The sequence below is a fragment of the Propithecus coquereli genome, unplaced genomic scaffold (genome assembly GCF_000956105.1).
Source record: "Propithecus coquereli isolate 6110/MARCELLA unplaced genomic scaffold, Pcoq_1.0 Scaffold30, whole genome shotgun sequence".
NCBI classification, from domain to species: Eukaryota; Metazoa; Chordata; class Mammalia; order Primates; family Indriidae; genus Propithecus; species Propithecus coquereli.
This window is the reverse complement of record NW_012148619.1, coordinates 5,125,196-5,144,121: the sequence shown is the minus strand read 5'-3', so window position 1 is coordinate 5,144,121 and position 18,926 is coordinate 5,125,196. Positions and strand designations below refer to the sequence as shown.

Sequence of the window (18,926 nt, the reverse complement as noted above, 5' to 3'; positions counted from 1 at the left end):
CTCAGGAGAAAAAAAAAAAAAACGTGCAACTGGGGCTCAATCAAACTGCCATAAACTCTAAATCCCAGCATTACACCCACATTTCCAGCAGCCTGTCCCACAGACGTCCCCACCCTTTGGAAGAGGCTGCTCTGGTCTGGCATGGGAGAATGGGAGAATCTGATGAGTTGGGGTCCCACTTTGCAAAAATATCAAGAACTACGGAAAGGAGAAGGGAGAAACAGGAGGGATAGTGGAGAAAAGAGTAGAGGCCAAGAGCTGGGGAGGAGGGTGGAGACTAATACCTAAAGTTTGGAGGTGAGGGAAGGGGACCTCCAAACTTCATGGCTCCTTAGGGCACGGGGCTAGAGCAGTTTGGGAGGGCTGCGGGGGCCATATTTCCTTTTTCCTTAAGGAATTTCACCACCTCCATTGTCCCAAGATCCCCAGAACCCAACTCTCTGGTTACCCCTTTATCCTTCATTCCTTTCTCCAGAAAAAAAAAAAAAAAAAAAAAACTTTCACGTGGTCCCTTCTCCATCTATCTCTTAGCTCTTCTGAGACTTTGAAAGTGGCAAGCCCAACTTTTTCTCCCAAATCTCACAAACCTCACAAACCTCACTTATTGTGATTAACTCCTCTTTTGGCTTTTAGATCTTCCCCTCTTTTACTGTACTGTGACACACGCTGTCTACCTCGCCTCACTGCTTTAAAAAGTACGAACAGGAGGGGGTGAGCGTGGTCGACAAAGCCTACAGACAGCAAACAATGGCTTCTATTCTCTGGCTTTTCTCGAACCCAAGGAGCAAAACCAAGTCTCCCTAACCAGCAACACAGTTTCCAACCAAACGTACCAACAACCTACGAACTCACAAAGGGAACAGAGGGACACTTCTAGCTCCATAAGTCCTGACCCAGTGCAGGTCCCCCAAGGCTCACCCTCCACCACCCCCTTCCCTACCTTCCCTTAAAAAGCAGTTTCTTGGGAGAGTGGAGAAAATAGAAAAGTAATTTCTTGTTATAAATATCTGGAGGTAATTGTGTTACTGGTGTGAGTTGTTAGGGGCTGTAAAAAGATACAACGGCACCGTGGGGAGCTCAATTGGGAAGAGAGAGTTACAATAAAGAGCCCATTCAAGAGGTTTGCCCCAAAAAAGGAGGTAAAATAATGAAATAGTCACAGCATCATTTCTCCCTGTTGTTTTTTTAATGCATTCTTTTTCCTGTTTTGCCTACGGTGATTATTAATTTTGCCTGCCTGCAAGCAAAGAATTCCAAGAAGCACATTTTACTCTTCCAGGCCATTCATGGTCTAATTTTTAACTAGCTGGTAAGCAGCTTAAATCCATAAAACAAACCTAAGATAAGGACTTTTCCTCAGCATCCGAATGTGGCCTGGTAAATATTGGCCACGACAGAGGGCTACCTAGTTACCTCAAGCTGGGATGGCTCTCCAATACCTCCCTCCTGTCTCTCAGTCCCCGAATAGATAGTCATGCCCCAGACGGGCAGATACCCCAATTGCGACACAAAATGCCCCTCCACCAAATGTAGGACTCTAAAGCAGCAAAGTAGTAGTAGGTGGGGAAAGGGGGAGTGGAATTCCCCTAGGAGGGGTACAACTTGCTGAACTCCTCTCTGTAATCCACACTATACATAATCACAAGTGAATGCTCCCATTCGGGCTGGGAGGTACCTTCTTGATGCCATTTTTAAAAATTCACTAGCTGATTCCAGAGAGGCCTAGCTGATTAATTTTCGAAGCAGCTGGGAAGGTGGTAGTATTTCAAATTCCAGTTCTGCGCCACTCCCATTCCCCTCTCGGCTAAGAATCTATCTAATTACTTAAGTAATCGTTAACACTTAATGCAAAAGCAATCCGGGAAGTGAGTCGTATGGACACCCGGAAGCAGTCCTGTGGGAGCAGAGAGGCCAGACCCCTGAGCCGAAGCCTGAGCCCCCCAGCTCAGCCCGAGGCTTTGTATGGCCTTGCCAGGACCATAGACTCACATCCAGAACAGTCTCCAGACACTTCGGAGTCGCCCTGGCCTTGGTCCATTAGACCACAGGGCCACTGCCCCCTTCCCTATCCCCAACCCAAGCCTCAGCTTTCAAATGCTGTTGTTATTTTAATTACTTAATTCTCAAAATCCATCCCAAAACTTCTTAGCTGGGGTAAAGGGGAGAACTCACTATCGGTCCTCCCAGTCCCCAGCCAAAGAATAATTAGCAATTAAAATGACAAAGTTTTACTCTCCAGGGCCAAATAAGATAACAACTAATCAAATTGCCTTCAGATGTTTGCAAAGGTCACCGGCGATAAAAAATGTAATGTCAACTGCAACAACTATTATTTCTCCTCAGTAAATTCACCAGGCTATCAAGATCTTTGCTTTTCATTTCATTTTCTGCTCCCATCCCCTTCTTAAACCTTCCCAAGTTTGAGTTAAACGTCCAAAATGGCTTAGGAAGCTTGGGAGAGTGAGAGGAAAATAAAAAGAAAGAAAGAAACCACGTTCACTTTGTTTTTAAACTTTCCAGAAATCACCCATGAATGAAGGGCTGGGTTTTAACACTCGAAAAAGAAAGCATTTCCACTTGAAATTCAACTCCATTTCCCCCAATTACACTTGCTAAAATTCAGGGCTATTATGGTGCAGGGAGACTGAGAAAATCTGCACGAGGAAAGAGGCAACAACTTTACGAACTTTGAAAAGACACTTTTCCTCCTTGGGTCTTAGAACCGAAAGCTCTCAAATTACTCAGACTAATTAGCTGGGAGAGGATGTGATCAGACGAGGAGGAAAGCCAATGCTTTCATATCGATTTATTTTTAAGACCTCACAAAGAGAAAAATCAGAGGACAGGGAGTTTGAAAAAAAAAAAGGAAACCATTTTTCCACCTAAAAACTTGTTGAAATGGCAACACCTGGTGCGACTTGGTCAGAGACGATAAGGAAAGATACCCACCGAGCGCTGGGGGCCGGGGGACAGAGAAGACCCCCAGCCTTCGCAGGGCAAGGGAAAGGAGGGTTTGGGGAAGTCTGGAGAGCAAAGAGTTTTCAAGTTTCGAGCTCTGCGTTCAAGTTAAGTTGGGGGCAAGAGCCTGGGCGCTTGATGGAAGCTGACAGTCCTCCAGCTATGCTCTGAGTTCCCTCGGAGCGCGCGTCCGACCGCCTTGGCCTGGTGGCTTCCTTCCCCGCTCGCGCTCCCTCGCTCGCTCTTTCTTTCTGCCTCCAGCGTGTGGCTGCCTTGCCGACTGACTCTGCTCGCGCTAGTGGCGGCCGTGGTGTCCCCTCGGCGCTCGAGTGCCAGCGGGCTCTTCTGCGCCGGAGCCCAGCGCCGCACAAAGCCCGAGGGCCGGCGGCGGGCGGCGGCGCTGCGAGCCGGCTCCCTCGGCGCTCCCTCGGCGCGCCCGCTCTCTGGGCCCCGGGCTGGACAAAGCAGCTGGCGGCGGCTGGTCTCTGCGGCCGTTCCGGGGCCTTGGGCACCACAGAGCCTCCTCGTCCTCTCCCGCCAGTCGGGAGCATTTGCCAATGATGGGCCCGGGAGCCGCGGCTGCAGCCGCGCCTGGAGCCTCGATTCTTGCTGTGAGCTCAGACCGCGCTGGCGCTGGCGCTGGGGCTGAGCCGGCTGCCCGCCCCAGCACCGCGCCGCTCCCGCTCGCCGGCCGTCGCCCTCCGACGCGGGCTTTCGCTGGAAGTAGAAAGTTTGGGCTCCTGCGTGGAAACTTCTCCGGCCCATCTCTCCCGGCGTAGCAGTGGGGGAGGGGACCGGCGAGAGGGAAGGAAGGAAAGGGGGAGGAAGGGGGAGACCTGCCTGAATATTGCAATAAAAATAAAGCAAGATGAAAGAAGCGGACTCACCTTTATGAGGCATCCTCTCTCGTTGTCAAAGCTTCTGTCAAGAGTTTTGTTTGGTTGGGGTTTTTTTATGCTGCTGTTGTTACTTAAAGACCACAACGGTTTGAAATGACGGTGTTTTAAAGGAGTTGCTGGTGAGAGTTTTCTCCACGGACGCCGCTGGGTTGGTGTGTGAGAGCAATTCTCAGATCCCTGGGAAGGAGACAGAGATTGACAATAAAATGGGCTGTCAGCGGCTGGAGAGTGAGAGATAAAGAGTGTGGGTGAGGGAAGTGGCTGCAGCCAGCACACCTATGCTGATTGGTGATGGCTCAAGTGTGTTAATGTGTGTGTGCCGGCGCCCGGCCTCGCCTCCACCGCTCCTCACTGGCCCATTAGCGAAGCCTGACCTCTGTCATCATCCTCCAGCAAAACACTTCCTCCTGCGCCTGAACCAGAGCGGGAAATGAGGCCGAGCCACTGTTCGCTTTTCAAACCCACTAATCACTCCGCAACATGCAAATGCACCGCTCGCTCTCACACAAAATATTGCTTTATGCAAAGCAGCGCCGGGGCCTCGCGCCAGCCGATTGGATGCTCCCTCTCCCCGCCCGGTGCAATTGGTCCGTTTGTTTGAATATGAATACACTTGTTTTCGGCTCCGCCGGTGGGTCCCGGCTTCTCTCCCCAGCGCTGGGCCCCCGCGCCCGGGCTCTGGCGCTAGCCGACATCTCCCGGCTCCGCGCGCTCCGGGAGTCAGCGCGGCCCGCACTGCGGCCGCGAACTTGAGCGGTCGAATGAAGGTTTCTGGGCTGGGGGTATTGCCCTCACCCCGCCCCCCCAAGCTGGGTGCGGGACTCCCAGCCCACCGAGGGAACAAGTTTCTGCGCTGTCCTTTCTTGCCAACTCGAGTGCAGCGTGGCCTGCCGCCCCGCCCCCGCCCGCCCCCCTCGCCCGCCCCTGCCCCACATCGGCCTGGGCCCCAGGACTCGGAGCACAACGGTGGCTGCACTCTAGGCCACCTGGCCTCTGGGAAGAAGAGGAAAGGGGCAGGAGCGTCACTGGGTCCCGGCAGCTCCACTCCGGCGTCGGAGGCCTCAGCGAAGCGTAGGCCGAGAGGAGGTCGCCTGGCCAGAACCCAACGAGGCCAGCGGCGTTCCCAGGCCAGGCCTCCCGGGCCTGTCCATTCTCCCACCGCGCTCCCCTTGGCCCTTTCTTCTTTCCTTTCTTCTTTCGGAAGCCGCGGTGCGCAGCGGAGCGGAGGCAATGACAGAGCTGGAGAGGCCCGAGTAAACACGCCACTTACTTTGTGTACAGAGGGTTCTTGTGAAAAGCCCTGAAGAGTCCTCACCAAACACTCACCAACTTCTCCCACGTGCCATTTGTTGACTAAGTGCGGCTGCTTTTCCAGGCGCTCCAGAGGAGGGGAAGAGAGGGGGAGATAAGCAGGGAGGGGGAGTGGTGGAAGCCTGGAGGGGGGGTGACCAATGCTTCGAGAGCTTCTGTGGGGTGTGTGTGTGTCCGTGTGTGTGTCCCCGTGGCCATGCCGGTGCGTCGGTGTGTGCCACCGGTTATCTGTATGGTACGTGTGTCTCCGCACCACGACTCCTTCTCCCGGGTCTGCTCAGTCCACGGAGGCAGCCCCCCTTCAGCTGTTGCCAGAAAACCGGGGAGGAAAGTAAGTAAATGACTTTTCTCTTCTGACCACACACCAGAAGTCCATTTGTTGAATGTCGGACGATTAAGACACACCTCAGTACACTCCAAAGACGCCCCTCAGAGCCCGCAGTTAAGGTGACAGGGGAGGAGCAGTTGCCTCCTCTTGCGCTGTCCGGAGGCTGCGGGGCCGTGGGGCCGGGAAGGGGAAGGCCTGGGATGCGGGACACACCCCTGGACCCGGCAAAGGGGCATGGTATTGGCAAAGCTGAGGCAAAGAGGCTGAGATGAAGCCGCCGCCGGGCACACTTGACTCTTCTTGACTTACGGAAAGTGCTGAAAGTCAGAGCTCATCAATAAAGGCTGCGCAGCCTGAACTCGCTGCTGACAGGCCGCGATGCCGCAGCTCCTGGGCGCCGGGACAGTGAGGACTCTGCAGGCTGCCTTGGGTCGTCTGGCTTGGTGTGGGCCTCACGCTTCGTCCCTACCGGGGACCCAGCAACCCCGCGACCAAGGAGCCAGAGCAGAGCTCGTGGGGGAGCGGAGGCCTCTCTGGCCCGAGCCAGAGTTTGGGGCGCACAACCCGCTCACCTTCTGGGCCTGGGGAGGGCTGCTGGCTCTGCCTCTTCTCGCGGCCCAGGAGCACTCAGCGCCAGGAGGAAACCCAAACGAGAGGCGAAGGAGGTGGTGTCGGGTGCCCAGGTCCACGGCCTCCTGTGCAAGATTTCATTTCGTAGGACCGCGACTTTCGGAGGATCCCAGGAAGTAGGGCAGCGGGTCTGGGTCCCAGACCAGCCAGAGTCTGCCTTCTCTTTTTCTTTCTTTTTACTTCTCAAGCCAGCATTAAAGAAGCTTGAACTCAAGTCCACTGGGCTTGAAGGGGGTGGGGTGGGGAAGGCCCAGTGACTCTGTCCGAACTGGAGGCGAATATCATTTTTACAACCTCTCAATTAGCGACCGAGTGGATTAGCACCTTCTTAAGCTTTGCCTCGGAAAGAAGCAGCCGTAATCTTGTTGCTATTTCCCCCCAGGGCACTGGCTCTTTGAATCAGCTACTTCTCCCACCCCCCCAACCACCACTTCACCTCGGAGAAAAGTTTTAACAAAAAATCAGAAAAGGCAAAGAGCGAGGAGTGAATGCCACTGACGTCATTGGGTGGGGATGGGGGGCTCCGGGAAGGACTCTTGGAAACTCCTCTGCACAAACAAGAAACAAAAAGGACTTGGCTGATTCCCATGTGTAAATATTTAGGGAGGGGCGCTCAGCCCCCGAGTGAGGCAGAGTTTTCAAAGTTTAAGGAAAGAGGGGTAAGAGTGAGATTTCCTCGCTTTCTCTAGGCGGGTCTCATGGAGGGTGGGGGTGCTTTTCTGCCCGGTGGGGCGCTTCACTCCCTCTGCCAAGTAGCTGCTCTGGGGGCGACGGCGGGGACGGAGGTGCGGGGCGCCATTGCCAGAGGTGTGCTCCAAACTGAGACTACTCGCAGGTCGCCATTTTAATTGCAGCTTCCAACGCGCCTGAGGTCCACTTGCAGCCCTCCATGGAGCGGGGGTGAGGGGAACTGCACCTTAGGTTACAGTCTTGCCTTTCCTCTCCTCTGCTCATGCCCCCCTTACCCTCTCCGCCCCCTGGAGCCAGAGCACAACCTCTCCTGGGCCGGCCGGTGAGTTCCCGTAGGGGCCGCCTGGGTCGTCCCACCCGGTAACGGGAGGCTGTCTGTGCCCAGGGAGTCGCGCTGGGAATCGCGGCTCTCGGGAGAGTGCCCGGAGCCTCTACCCAGTACTGACGTGTAAGTGTCAGATCAGGCGGCATCTCGCCCCCACTGGTCCCTGGCATTCGCCTGTGCCCACCCCATCGGGTCTCCGGTCTGAGGACGGCCTCTGGGGAAGCAAAGAAGTGCTCAGTTCTTGGGGAAGTGCTTTCAGCTCCCACCTTGGGAACCAAGAGTCTCCCACCCGGTGTTCTGACACCTCCGAACTCCCCCTTTCCACCCCCAGGCAGAGGCGTAGTGCTGGTGCGCTGGTAAGGGTGAAGACTGGCATTTCTTTGGAGAAGGAGTCTCTGCAGACACCTGCATCACTTTGCAGAGCCCCAAACGTCTCTCTTTTGCAGACCCTGGGAAGGTGGGTTCCCTAGCTTGCGGAGCTGGCAGACGGGTCAAAGGAGCACTAAAGGCGAAGACGCCCACCCCAGCCGCCCAGTCTGGGGTGCCTCCCCATCTCGGGCCTTTGTCCTCCTTTCTCCAACAACCTGCCGGTTCCCGCTCACCCAGCAGATTCCCCGAGCCAGAGCGTAGGAAAAGGGAGAAGAGCCCGGAGCCGGCCCCGCGGCGCCTCCAGGCTGTGTCCACACTCGGCTTGAGAGGAAGCCGCGCTGCCCTCACCCTTCCTTGTCTCCTGCCAAGTGGCTAGTGCGTCAGGGCACTCTTTGGGTTCAGTCTTCCATTCACATTGGGCGGCAAGTCTCTCCTCTCTCTTCTCTCTCTCTCTCCTCCCTCCCCCAAAAAATGCTTTAAAAAAAAAAGTGTTCAGCAGGATCTCCCAGCGAAGAGATTTCTAGCAGCCAAGCACATGCTGCTGTCTAGATAGGAACAGAGTTTAAAACTCCTGATTTGCAGGACACTTGAAATCAGTGCAATTTCCTATTTTTGCAAATAGGATTCCTAGGAAAGTTTGCTTTCCATTTCGTCGCCCCAGGATGATCCCCCATCATCCTTTCCCTGTAACCTCCGCCACCAAGAGACAAGAGTTCAGCTTCAAACGAAAAGAGAGCAAGCCAAGGCCACCCCAGTCCCTTCTCCCTGGAGACCCCCTCTCTAAACAGCTCCCTGTTCTAAAGGCCAGGGACCGAGTCCTGCGATTTGTCCTGTCGTGTAGCTGGGAACACGCGGGTGGGAACTGGAGGCTTTGCTGGGGGATTTGAGACTGGGGTGGGGGAGGGAGCAAATGTCATGGCTGGCTCGCTGGAGCAGCCAGGGAACCGGAGCTAAGCGCATCCTGACGGGCTTTTAAAATGACATTGATTAGGACAAGCTGTTCCCAACCCCAGTAAGAGTTAATCTGCCTGTTAATCAAGGCACTAAGGGGCTCAATGCGAGTTTTATTAGCGACTGGAGAACAGAGGCGGCCGCGAGGGATCAAAAGCCGAGATCCTAGATATTTGTCAGCGCGCTCTCCAAAAAAAATGTATTTTCAATTAAAGAACAATTCGGCGCTTTTCATCACTTCCTAACCCAGACTTACAAACCTGGCTAGGGGGGAAAACCGCAGCCCGGGGGGCAACCGGGGAACAGAGGGGCGGGGAAGGAGCTGCGGTTGGCTCTGCGGTGCTCGGCCCGGGAGAATTTAAGAATCCTCAGCCTGGGGCCCTGAAGCCTCTGATTCCTCCCCAGAGGGAAAGAATGAAAAACGAAGCAACAAATAACACCACCAATATTGGCAGCCATCCTTCCCGGTCAGCGCGCACTGCTCAGGCCCGGCTCTGGAGCAGAGTGGCGTCCAGCCTCTGAGCGCCACTACCCGGCCCGTGGAAAGTTTGCGCAGCGAGAGGGAATCTCTTTCCGTCTCTTCGGCGCTGCCGCCTTCTGCCCCGGAGGGGCGTTGGGTTCCCTTCGGTTTTCCTTTCAAATTCTAAAATAATTAAATAAACTTCCGTGCCCTGGGGAAATTTGAATAGTAATTCCTCCAATAATCCAAATTATGTGAGAGAGTCTGAGGAAAAAAAGACAAGCCACTCATACGCCCTCGGATCTAGGAGGGCACGGGAGTGAGAAGGCGACAGAGGAGGTCCTCCGCTCGCCCTGGGCGCGGGGCGAGGACTCTGGTCAGAGGTAATTATGTCACCGCGTTTTCTCGCCGTGACAGCCGAATAAACACAATCTCCAATAAACATCTCTAATGAGGGAGGAGGCCAGAGGATGGCTGGGTTTGATTTATGACTGGAGGAGAAGGTCCACTTCCCACTGCGAAGCGGGCAACCTGCTCGCCGCCCAGCTCCGGGGAGAGGGACCCGCAGAGGAGAAGACCCTGGCCCAGGTAAGGTGCGGGGCCGCACGGCCGCTTCGGTAGTTCTCCGTTTCCAGGTGGGGTGGGCAGGGGGCGGCCACCGCTCGCGGTTGGGTGGCGTTCCCAAGCACCTGTCACAGGTGCCTGAGATCCAAACGTCCTCCGAAAGTGCCTCCGAAGGTCTAGAGAGGGGGCGCCAGGAGCGCTAGTGGGGAGTGAGGGGGCTGCACCCGGGCCTGGCCTAAAAGCCTCCCCAACCTCCCGGGCGGGGCGCTCCAGTGCCCCGCCTAAGCCGGCCTGGGCGTCTCCAGCCGCTTAGGGCTGAGCTCCCAAGACTTTCGCCCCGTAGAACCACGAGTTAGTTTAAGTTTGGGTCTCCCCTTCCCTGATCCACTTCGGGGGAAACTTCCGGCACCCGGCTGTGGCCCTCCAGCGGCGGGAGGGTGGCGCGGCGCTGCTCTTTCCGGCACTCAGCGGCCGGGCTCCCCTCGCGCCCTGGTGCTTCCCGCCAAGGCAGCTAGCACAGCGCCCGCGGTAACCCGAGCCTGCGTTCTAGCTCAGTGAGAATCGCTAATTATTAGGTCTTCGGAAGTGAAGCTCAAATCACACGCTGGGGGCTTTACGCGCTGTCCAGCTCTGCTGGCCGCATTCTTTCGTCCTCCTCTCCTTTCGGAGAAACGAACCACATCTCTAAGACTTTGTTGCGGCCCAACTATCTACACTTTGCAACCGCGGGAAACTTGCTGCACCTCGCGCGACCCGCAGCGGGGCGTCTCTACGCGCTCCAAGCGTGGGTAGGGACTTCTCCACGCGTGAATGTCGTGAACTGCAAACTGCATCCCCACCTCCTGCATTTTTCACGGTCGCAAGCGGCTTTAGCAGACAGCAGCAACAGACCCCCCCCCGCCCCCGGCACCCACCAACTGGAAGTCCACTCCTGGGACTGGAACATTTTGCTACTTTTGCAGAAAAGCACAATCGGCAAAAACAAGTTCCTCCCCCCCTCCTATCCCGCCCTCGGTAACTCCCTTCCATCTTTGTATGCCTCCTTTTAAAAGCAAAAATCAAGCCCTGGGGCAGGCTTTGATTTCGGGGCACCCATCGCGGGCAGCGGAGAGGCGCTGCCGGCCCCGAGCCGGGCCGGGGCCGGAGCCCGGGCGGTTACCTGGGAGCGGAGGGCGGGGAGGCAGGTGAGCCTGGCGGCACCGGTTCCCACACTTCTCACCGCCGCTCGGCAGGGGAAGTGGCAGATCTGACAGCCGCGTTCTACGCGAGGACCTGCCCCAGAGTTTAAATGTCAATGATAAGAAAAGAGGGTGCTCAGGCAGGCGCTAACTTTCCTTAATATCCACGCCAGCGCCATCCTCATTGGCTGCCCTGCCCGCGTGACGTCAGGGCGGCCGGAGTTGGGCTCAGCTCCGCACAGACTAGCTTTCCGGCCGGGCGGAGGCCTCCTCCTCCCCACCCAGGGTCCGGCCGGCTCCATCCCCTGCTCTGGCCTTTCTCTGCCAGGCCCGTGGCTGCCCAAGCCGAGCCTGGTCCCAACCCAAGCCCTCGTTTAGGGGATAGAGTCAAACCCCAGGAAACTAGTCCTCCTCTCAATCGGGCACGCGGCCCCGATGTCTCTACCCATAGGCTGGCCAGCTACCTCTCTGGGGGACCATCCTGTCCCTCCTCCGATCTCTGAGGGAGTAACTTCATCAGAGAAATCCAAAGGCCGCGCTGAGGTTGAGAGGGACTTCTGGCAAGAAGAGTTTTCAGGAGGAGCTTGAGGCGGGATGGGTACCCCAATCTGGCTCTCAAGTCACTAGCTGGGCACAGGCGGGGGTTCCGGGAAGAGGACAAGCGATCCTTCCCCCGGTGTTAGGCCAAAGGCCTCGCCCGGCAAGCTGAGTTGTCATGAGGAAAACCCCAAACGGGCCGGCCAGGCTTCCCTCCTCCCCTGGGCTGAAAGGCTCCAGCCACTTAGAAAATACAGGTAAATGATTGTAGGTAAATACAAGGATGTATTTATCCTTGACTTGAGGTTAACTGTTGACTTTGCGGCCTAGAGGAGGAAAATAGGAAATTCTCAGATTCTGAAGTCAAGATTCCCCTTCCCAGCGCTGCGGAAACAACAGAAATTGGGGCGGGGTCGACAAGACACTGACCTGTTGGTCAGTGCCTGCTTTTCCCTCACTCCCCCTGTGGACTGGGAGACGGCTTGGCTGGGCATGGTTATTTTGGGATGGAGACGTAGACCCGCATTGTCATTGCCGCCTTGCACCCCACAAGAGAGGGGGCTTCTCAACTTCAATCTCCTTGCCCTGTGTTTCCCTCTGGTTCTCGAATTTGGATGTGACAGAGGTCTGGTGCGGGGGAGAAGAGGAGAGGATGCTGGAGGAGTCAGCGGGAGGGGAAGACATGTGGAATTACCTCTAAGGCCGCTGGTGGGAGACTCAACCCAGGTGGACCCGGGCATGTTTGTCCAAGCGGGGAGGGTAGAAGCTTGGGCCGGAGGAGAGCCCCAGGACCAGTTTCTGGACACCTTGATTGGGTGGCAGCGGCAAAGGGAGAGTGGAGCACAGATGGCACAGAGGCGCGTGGTTTAGCGGTTCCAGTTCCCGCCCCTGACACACCTGGACAGGTGCGGGACTTCGCAACTGCCCAGGAAGCAGCTCCAGGCAGCCCGCCTGCGGGCTTCTCTGGGCCCCGCCAGCTCCCAGTCCGACTTGATGTTTTTGTCTTGCTTAGCCGGGCAAGGCCTGAAGGCAGAGTTGGGGTCAGAGTGGGGATGAGGGTAGGGGTGAGGGTGGGAAGGAGAATGGCAACCTTGGCCAAGAGATCTTGGAGGGATATTCTGACATTAACAAACGTTCTCCACATTTTCTCTCTCCAGCCCAACTCCCTGGTTGTCCCACGTCAGGGCCAAGGAGCCTCCCACCCCCCATTGCCCACTCTAGTCAAGGCCTAGACCCTACCGTAGTCCTGTCGACCGGCTCGGCTGGGAAGTGGCGCTCAGGAAGGCATTTGCTCTGGTTTCCCTGCCGCCGTCGGCCATCTCCAGTGACCTACTTTTCTCAGCAAGCCCCTAGCTGCCTTCCAAGATCTGGTCCAGCTCCGGGCCCCAGATGTCCTGGGGTCTCCCCCACCCCACCATCCGCCTTGTAGTGTGGGCTGCGGCTAGGCCCCGGCCCCGGTAGGCCTCCCCGGATGCCCAGTTTCTGTCGGAGGCTTTCTCCCCACCCGCCCCCTGTTCCAGCCGGAGGTCGCCAGGAGGACTGCTCCGGGCTTGTTTGGAGTCCAGGCCATTAAGTGTGTGCGGATCCCTGCAACCCAGCAGGGTGCTCGAGAGCGACGCTGGAAACGCCACGGCCCCCGCCTGCTTATCTGCCTGTCAATAAAGGGCGCGTTCGGGCTGCGCAGGAGCCCCTGAGATGGAGGCGAGGCCCGACCTAGGACCTTCTGAGCTCCCGGCCAACGCGCGAGCCGCTCTCCATTGGTCCTGGGCACGGATAGCTGGGAGGGAGGGAGCCGGCTCCGGCGTCGCCACCGGGGAAGGTGCAGATTTAGCTGCTAAGTTCGGTTCTCCGGGTAACTCTTGACCTCAGAAAACTCTGGAACTCTTATCAGAAACCCAGTGCTGAGAGCTTCCCTCTCTGCCCGCCACCAGCCTTGGGAGAGGCTGGACAGGGCCCTGCGTGGGGCCCCGCCTGGGAGCAGGCAGCCTCTCTAGGCCGCACCGGTCCTGTCCGCAGTGCGGGCAGAAGGGAGCCGCCGGAGGCCCAGGGGCGCCAGTCACGACGCCCGGGGCGCCAAATGCCAAGTGCTACCTGAGGCAGGCCGTAGGTGGGGTGCAAAGGGCCAGAAACTGGAAAGAAACCTCTTTTCTTTGAGGCTTCCCCTGAGCCCGGGCTAGCCCAGACTGCAGTTCTCCGACACCTAGGGCAGTCTCTCATTCTCCACAGCAGCAGCGAGCGAGCTTGCAGCCGCCCAGTGTGCAGAGACTCCCAGGCCAGCCCGGGCCCACGACTGCAGCGGGAAGCCAGGAGCTTCCCCACTAGGCAGCAAAGGCTAGGTGGGGAGTGGGGATGGGGGTGAGAGGCCTTGAGTGGGGGTGTAGAGGTGGAGAAGGAGGAAGATAGATGGGATCCTTGGCTTGAATTGTAGCTGAGATCTGTTGTTCTTGTCCAAGGTATGGTTTCCCACCTCTCTCTAGGTCCCTATCTCTCTTCCTGTCTGCGCTAAACTACTTTATGCAAATAAAGTGGCTTCCAGATTGTGGGAGCCCCTCCCGCTAGATCTGTGCTTCTGGGTGGGTGGTAATTGACTTAGTATTTGTCTTTTCATTGGGAATGGGCATTGAGTCTCCCAACAATTAAAAAGTAGAAATGGATTTTTTCCAGATAAATATTTCAATTTCATTTTACTGAGTCTGGATGATAATGCATTCTGTTAACTTCTACAGTCTTTTAAAAAATAGTATTCCTGGGTAGGTGCTAACTTATAAAGGGGTTTAATAAAGCTTTTCCATATAAAAATTAATAGGAGAGGAAAAAGTCCCTTAAATACTTGATAAAAATACTATGTATATTTGTGTGTCATATCAAATAGCTGTACCATGCAGCAATCCATATATCATCTAAGAAATGTAATTTGCTAGGCAATATATGTGGCTCTTGCTTTTCCTTCCCTCTTCTCCACTTCCTCCCCTGGAAACAGCAAACTTGTTTTAACAAGATTTTTATTTTAAATCAAAACTAGAGGAACGTTTTGTGAATTCAAGCGTCAAAAAGGGGGAATATTTAGAAAAGATACTATTTGCCATCTCTTCACCCTGGTCGAAAGGACTACATAATGGCACGACTATAAGCAATTCTGTGCTTTTTCTGCTATTCAATTATTTTCCTGATCTCATTCAAAGAAATTCTTTACTTAGTTTCTTCTCTCTTCTGTATACTACCACATCATAAAAAGTTTCCTTAGACCTTTGGGAAAATCTCCAATCCTTCCAGTTTTCTTTCTCATTTAGAAAATCTCTACTACAATCAATTTGAGAAAACTCTGCTTTTCCTTTCCTTTTAAACATTTTCATATTAAGTCAGTTTGTGGCACCATGTTTGATTTCTTTCTCTCCCTTGTCGAGGTGGAGATGGAGACATTAGCTGAATTCCCTGGGGGTGATTGGATGCAATTCGCTGAAAGTAGACAGGCACGTCCTGGATGTTAGAAATTCACTTTTTCTCAACGTGACAAGGCCGGCTTCGATCTACAATTGTATTTGAATGGGCAATGAGCGGAAAGATCTCTCATCATTAAGCTTGTTTCTACTTTAGCGAAATAAGGAGAGCCTTCATTTGCACACAAATGCTCATAAAACTATAATTCCCCGCAACCCCTTTTTAAAAAGGATCGCTGCTTAATTTAAATTGGAGGTGAAGCGAAGGCAGAGATGGGGAGTTTCAACTGCATCCCCTCCCTTCCCCCAAAAGGTCCATGTGATCGAGTTGACTTTTTTACTTTAAATCTTAAATAAGATGTGAGTTGTAACAAGAGGATTGGCACTTACTCCGTGACCCTTATAATTGGATTAAATATAGACTGAGACGTACAAAAACACACCAAGATTGACACCTGCCAACTGGACTTCCTTATGATTGATTGTGATGCTTCGTGCTGGCAACAATAATGAAATAAATTGTACGGATAAAACAGCACATTTGTCATTTCCGTGCCATGAGTGAGGAAGTCAACGAGCTAGGCAAGCTGTTAGCTGACAGGCGTGAGCGGGAGGCAAGCTAAAGAGATAAATAAGGATTCCAGGCATTGACAGGACAAATTATAACTTGTCACAACCTTTTTAAATTCAGAAGTTTTCAATTAACATATATATTGCTGTTACATATAAGATAAGGGGACACCAATGTAAACATGCACCAGGCGCAGAGACCCCCCAATACCAATGACTTGGGCACCAAGGCCTCTCCCACTGCGTTGCTGGCAAGCAACGACCCTAGCAAGAGGGGAAGACACCTGTGGGCCAGGGCTGCATGGCCAGCCTGCTGGCATGGGGCTCGGTAAGGTGAGTGAGATTGTATTAGGCTGAGGGGCGGCTCCTTCTTTGGCTCGGACCCACAGTTCGCGGGTCCAGCACCCTTTTTTCATATAAGTAAATCTCCCAGATTGAGGGAGAGCCTGGGCAAGGCCTGTGTCCAGGCCTGGCAGGGTAAGCTCTGCTCTCTGTGTGTCCCCAAGTCACCGTGAAGGGTGTAAGAGGAGGTCCTGCTCCCTTTCCCGCTCAGAAGTCTCGTCCTCAGGAGAGAATCTGAGCTCCTGGGCCCAAGGTATCAGCACTGGCCCACATCCTGCAGGCAGGCAGGCCTAAGCCACTGAAACCTGGTGTGGCCTGAGGACGCTCCCCGGCTCTGGACTCCTCCTCTGATTCCCGGGCCCAGTGCTGCTCTGGAGGAGGCCACAGAACCGGCTCTTTGTCCTACCTAGAAAGATCTGCTTCTCCCTGTTCAGCCTTTGGCTCTTGAACACAGTTTCAGGGGCTGTTCGTTGGCCCATAGGTGGGAACGAGCCCGTTGGCCGGTCCCTGGGTAACCTGAGGACATTCACATAGAGTTAGTAAGGCTTCAGGAGGAGCAAAACGCTGGAGTTACAGAGCGGGGATACAAGTCAGGGGCAGCCATGGGATCGCTGGTGAAGTCTAGGTGTTGTGGATGTGGCCGGAGTCAGCTGTGAAGTCTGTGGAGTGTGTAGGGGAATGTAAACTCCTTAACCATCCCCACCCCGAAGGAGGCTGACTTCTTAGTTCTAAAGCTACATCCATCCCAATCTAGAATCTGCACGTTGCAGTGCCTCTCTGTACTCCGGTCCTGGGTTCCCGCCAAACTCCGGCTGGGAGGGAAAATTTGGAGCAGGAAGTGAGCGTCCCCCTGTCTGAAGCTGCAGGGCCTGAAGCACGACCCGGGCGGACGAGCAGCGCGCAGAACCGGGCCTGGTCCTCCTTGGACCCAGACCGCTCCAGGGCAGGCACAAGGCACGAGGCCAGGTCCAGTTTCCGGAGGATCAGGGAGGCCTGGTCCAGGAGGACTCCGCGCTTCCTCCGGATGCCGCCGTCGGTCTCCGCTCCCCAGCCTGGATGCGTGGTGCTCGGAGCCCGCGCCTTCGTCCTCGTCCTCGTCCTCGTGGGGTAGAGGCCAGCCTTGCTGTCGAGGCTCCAACCCGTCACCACAAAAACTCCCAGAAAAAGCGCGTCAACCCCAAGCTCCAGAGCTTCTAGTCTTAACCTACCGGCACCTGCCACCAAATTAAACACCAGGAAGGCTCTGAATCCTTGCAAAGACGGAGCCTGGCAAGAGAGGGAGGGAGGAAAAGGGAGGCAAAAAACAAGTTACATGGAATTAGTTGGAAGCGGCCGCATTCCCCAGCGACCGCAGCCATTAACATTATAATCTCAAACGCCATTTTTTATGTAACACTATTGTTAGTAAATCAACTCCTCAGGTCCTCAGAGACGCTGACCCCTGGCAATTCAGTGAAAGTGTAATTATCTCCCCGAATCTTGGACAGATTTAAGAGATTACATTTCAACTAAATCTATATCAATGCTAATTCCCTCCCCCCCTCCGCCCCCCATCCTGCAGGTGCTAGGCACGGGAAATGGCGTCAGGCCCCAGCAGAACCTCCACAAAGAGGAGAGGGCTTGTTGCCTACAGGGCCAAAAGAAATGAAGCCCCACATAAAATTACACCTATTTTTTTTTTTTTTTTTGCTACAAAACCTGGTTCTTATATAGCAAAGTTAAACAAAGCAGCTATGCTAAATTAGCGTTACATAAAGGCGAGTTTAATGCTCGGTTACAGTCAACTGGTGTATCTCTGATGGCTAATTGTCTATCAAAATTAAAGAGAAAAGAACAAATGATTCGTTATAAGAAGGTGTTAAAAGCCTCAACAAAAGGACATTTCACAAATATAATATCGGCAGCTCGGGGATTGCCTGCGGGGTTGTTCAGGCCCCGGCCCTGCGCAGCTATGAGAAGTGGGGTGCGGGGTGCTATTTGCCTGGCAAGAGCTCATTTCGTACCAAATGAGTATAATGAAAACCCGAGAGGCGATATTAGTGTAAAGATCGGCATTAGTTCTAATCGGCGCGATGGACTTGGGCTTCAAAGGCGACCCCTACTCTCTCTGCCCAGGCTGGGGGCGGAAGGCTCTTTGGTATTTCCCCAAGAACGCCCCACCCAACTCGCCACTGCGCCCAGGTTCAGGGACAGGAGGGAGCTAGCACCCGGCTGAGGAGGGTAGTTTCAACAAAGGAGAGCGGGCTCTGCTGATTCCGGCTCTTCCCTGCCTCCTTGGGGCTGGAAGGATACGGTCCCGGCTCTCTCAGGGACTCGGAGGCAAGGGCACAGTCCAGCACGTGCCTTTCTGACGCGCGGCGCTGGCCTTGCCCCAGTCTGGGAAGAACGCAGAATATAATATGACGGCCCCCTTCCCCAAGGCGACACCAGATCCAGAGCTCCAGGCATATTTGTTGTTCAAAGTTAATTAAACCTGAAAGCAACCAAAATGCGCGCGCCAGGCGCACGGAGGCGGATTCCCGACCGGTGTAGCCGGCCCGCAGCGCCAGAGAAGCGGCGAGGGCCGCCGGGCTAGCTCACTCCGGCGGAGTCTCCGTAAGAGAATCTCAGGCTGGGGAATAAAAGCCGAAACTAAATCAGGCAGCAAGAGCAACAAACCGTCTGGAAAATGGACCCACGGAGCCGCAAGAATGTACTTTTTTTTTTTTTATCTTTGACAACTTGTGTCCTAAAGAAAGTGTATTGAAGATAATTGAAATGATTACAATTCATTGCTGCCTGACTTTGAATATGAACAGTCACATAATGACATCCCCGCCGTACAACAACACTTTAATTTCCATTATCCGACTTCGGGATCCTCGCGCCAGCCGCCGGGGCAACGCGGCGCTAATGCAGAAATCTTGGCTCCCGCCTGCATTATTCATTTCGGGGGCGTGGGGATGGGATAGGAGTGGAGAATGGGTTTGTTCCCCTCCCCCAGAACTTGTTCTGAAAATCCCAGGGACCAATGGACACCGTGGAGCCCAGAGCAGAGAGAATCGCTGTCAAGGGGCCACTTAGCCCGACCGGACTTCGGGCAACCGCTCTGTCCGGCTGTTTTGTTGTCCCTAGGGGGTCTCCGGCCCGTAGAGCACGATCCTCCAACTCCCTTCCTAACTGGGCCTGATCCAGGGAAGACCTAGGCGAGGGTCCCCTAGGCCAGGGTTCACTCGCCAGGTTGTCCTCTCCCCTTTCCCTCATTCTTTCTCCTTCCTTCCAGCCCTCGAAGCCTTTCCTTCTTTCTGCTTTCAGAGCTCTCGGGCTCGCACACGGTGCGGGATGGGCCCACCTCCGGAGGCCCTTCGTAGATTTGCAAGTTGCCTCGGCCTTTATCT

General features: G+C 54.8%; 1 protein-coding gene across 8 annotated transcripts in view; it reads right to left on the bottom strand.

Annotated features, from left to right (window-relative positions):
• PAX6 (paired box 6) overlaps positions 1–10,774 on the bottom strand; it is a 28,355-nt gene extending 17,581 nt beyond the window's left edge. Inside the window, exons 1-2 of one of the 8 annotated variants that reach the window (XM_012649632.1) lie at positions 10,645–10,774; positions 3,846–4,034 (exon numbers count right to left, since the gene is read on the bottom strand). The gene's annotated coding sequence lies outside the window, so the exon portion shown is untranslated. Of the gene's footprint in view, positions 1–2,949; positions 3,686–3,845; positions 4,035–4,133; positions 4,351–5,127; positions 5,355–10,644 lie in introns of those variants that run through there. The other 7 variants (XM_012649629.1, XM_012649630.1, XM_012649628.1 and 4 more) reach the window with 7 other exon arrangements.
• Positions 10,775–18,926: the final 8,152 nt, after the last annotated feature.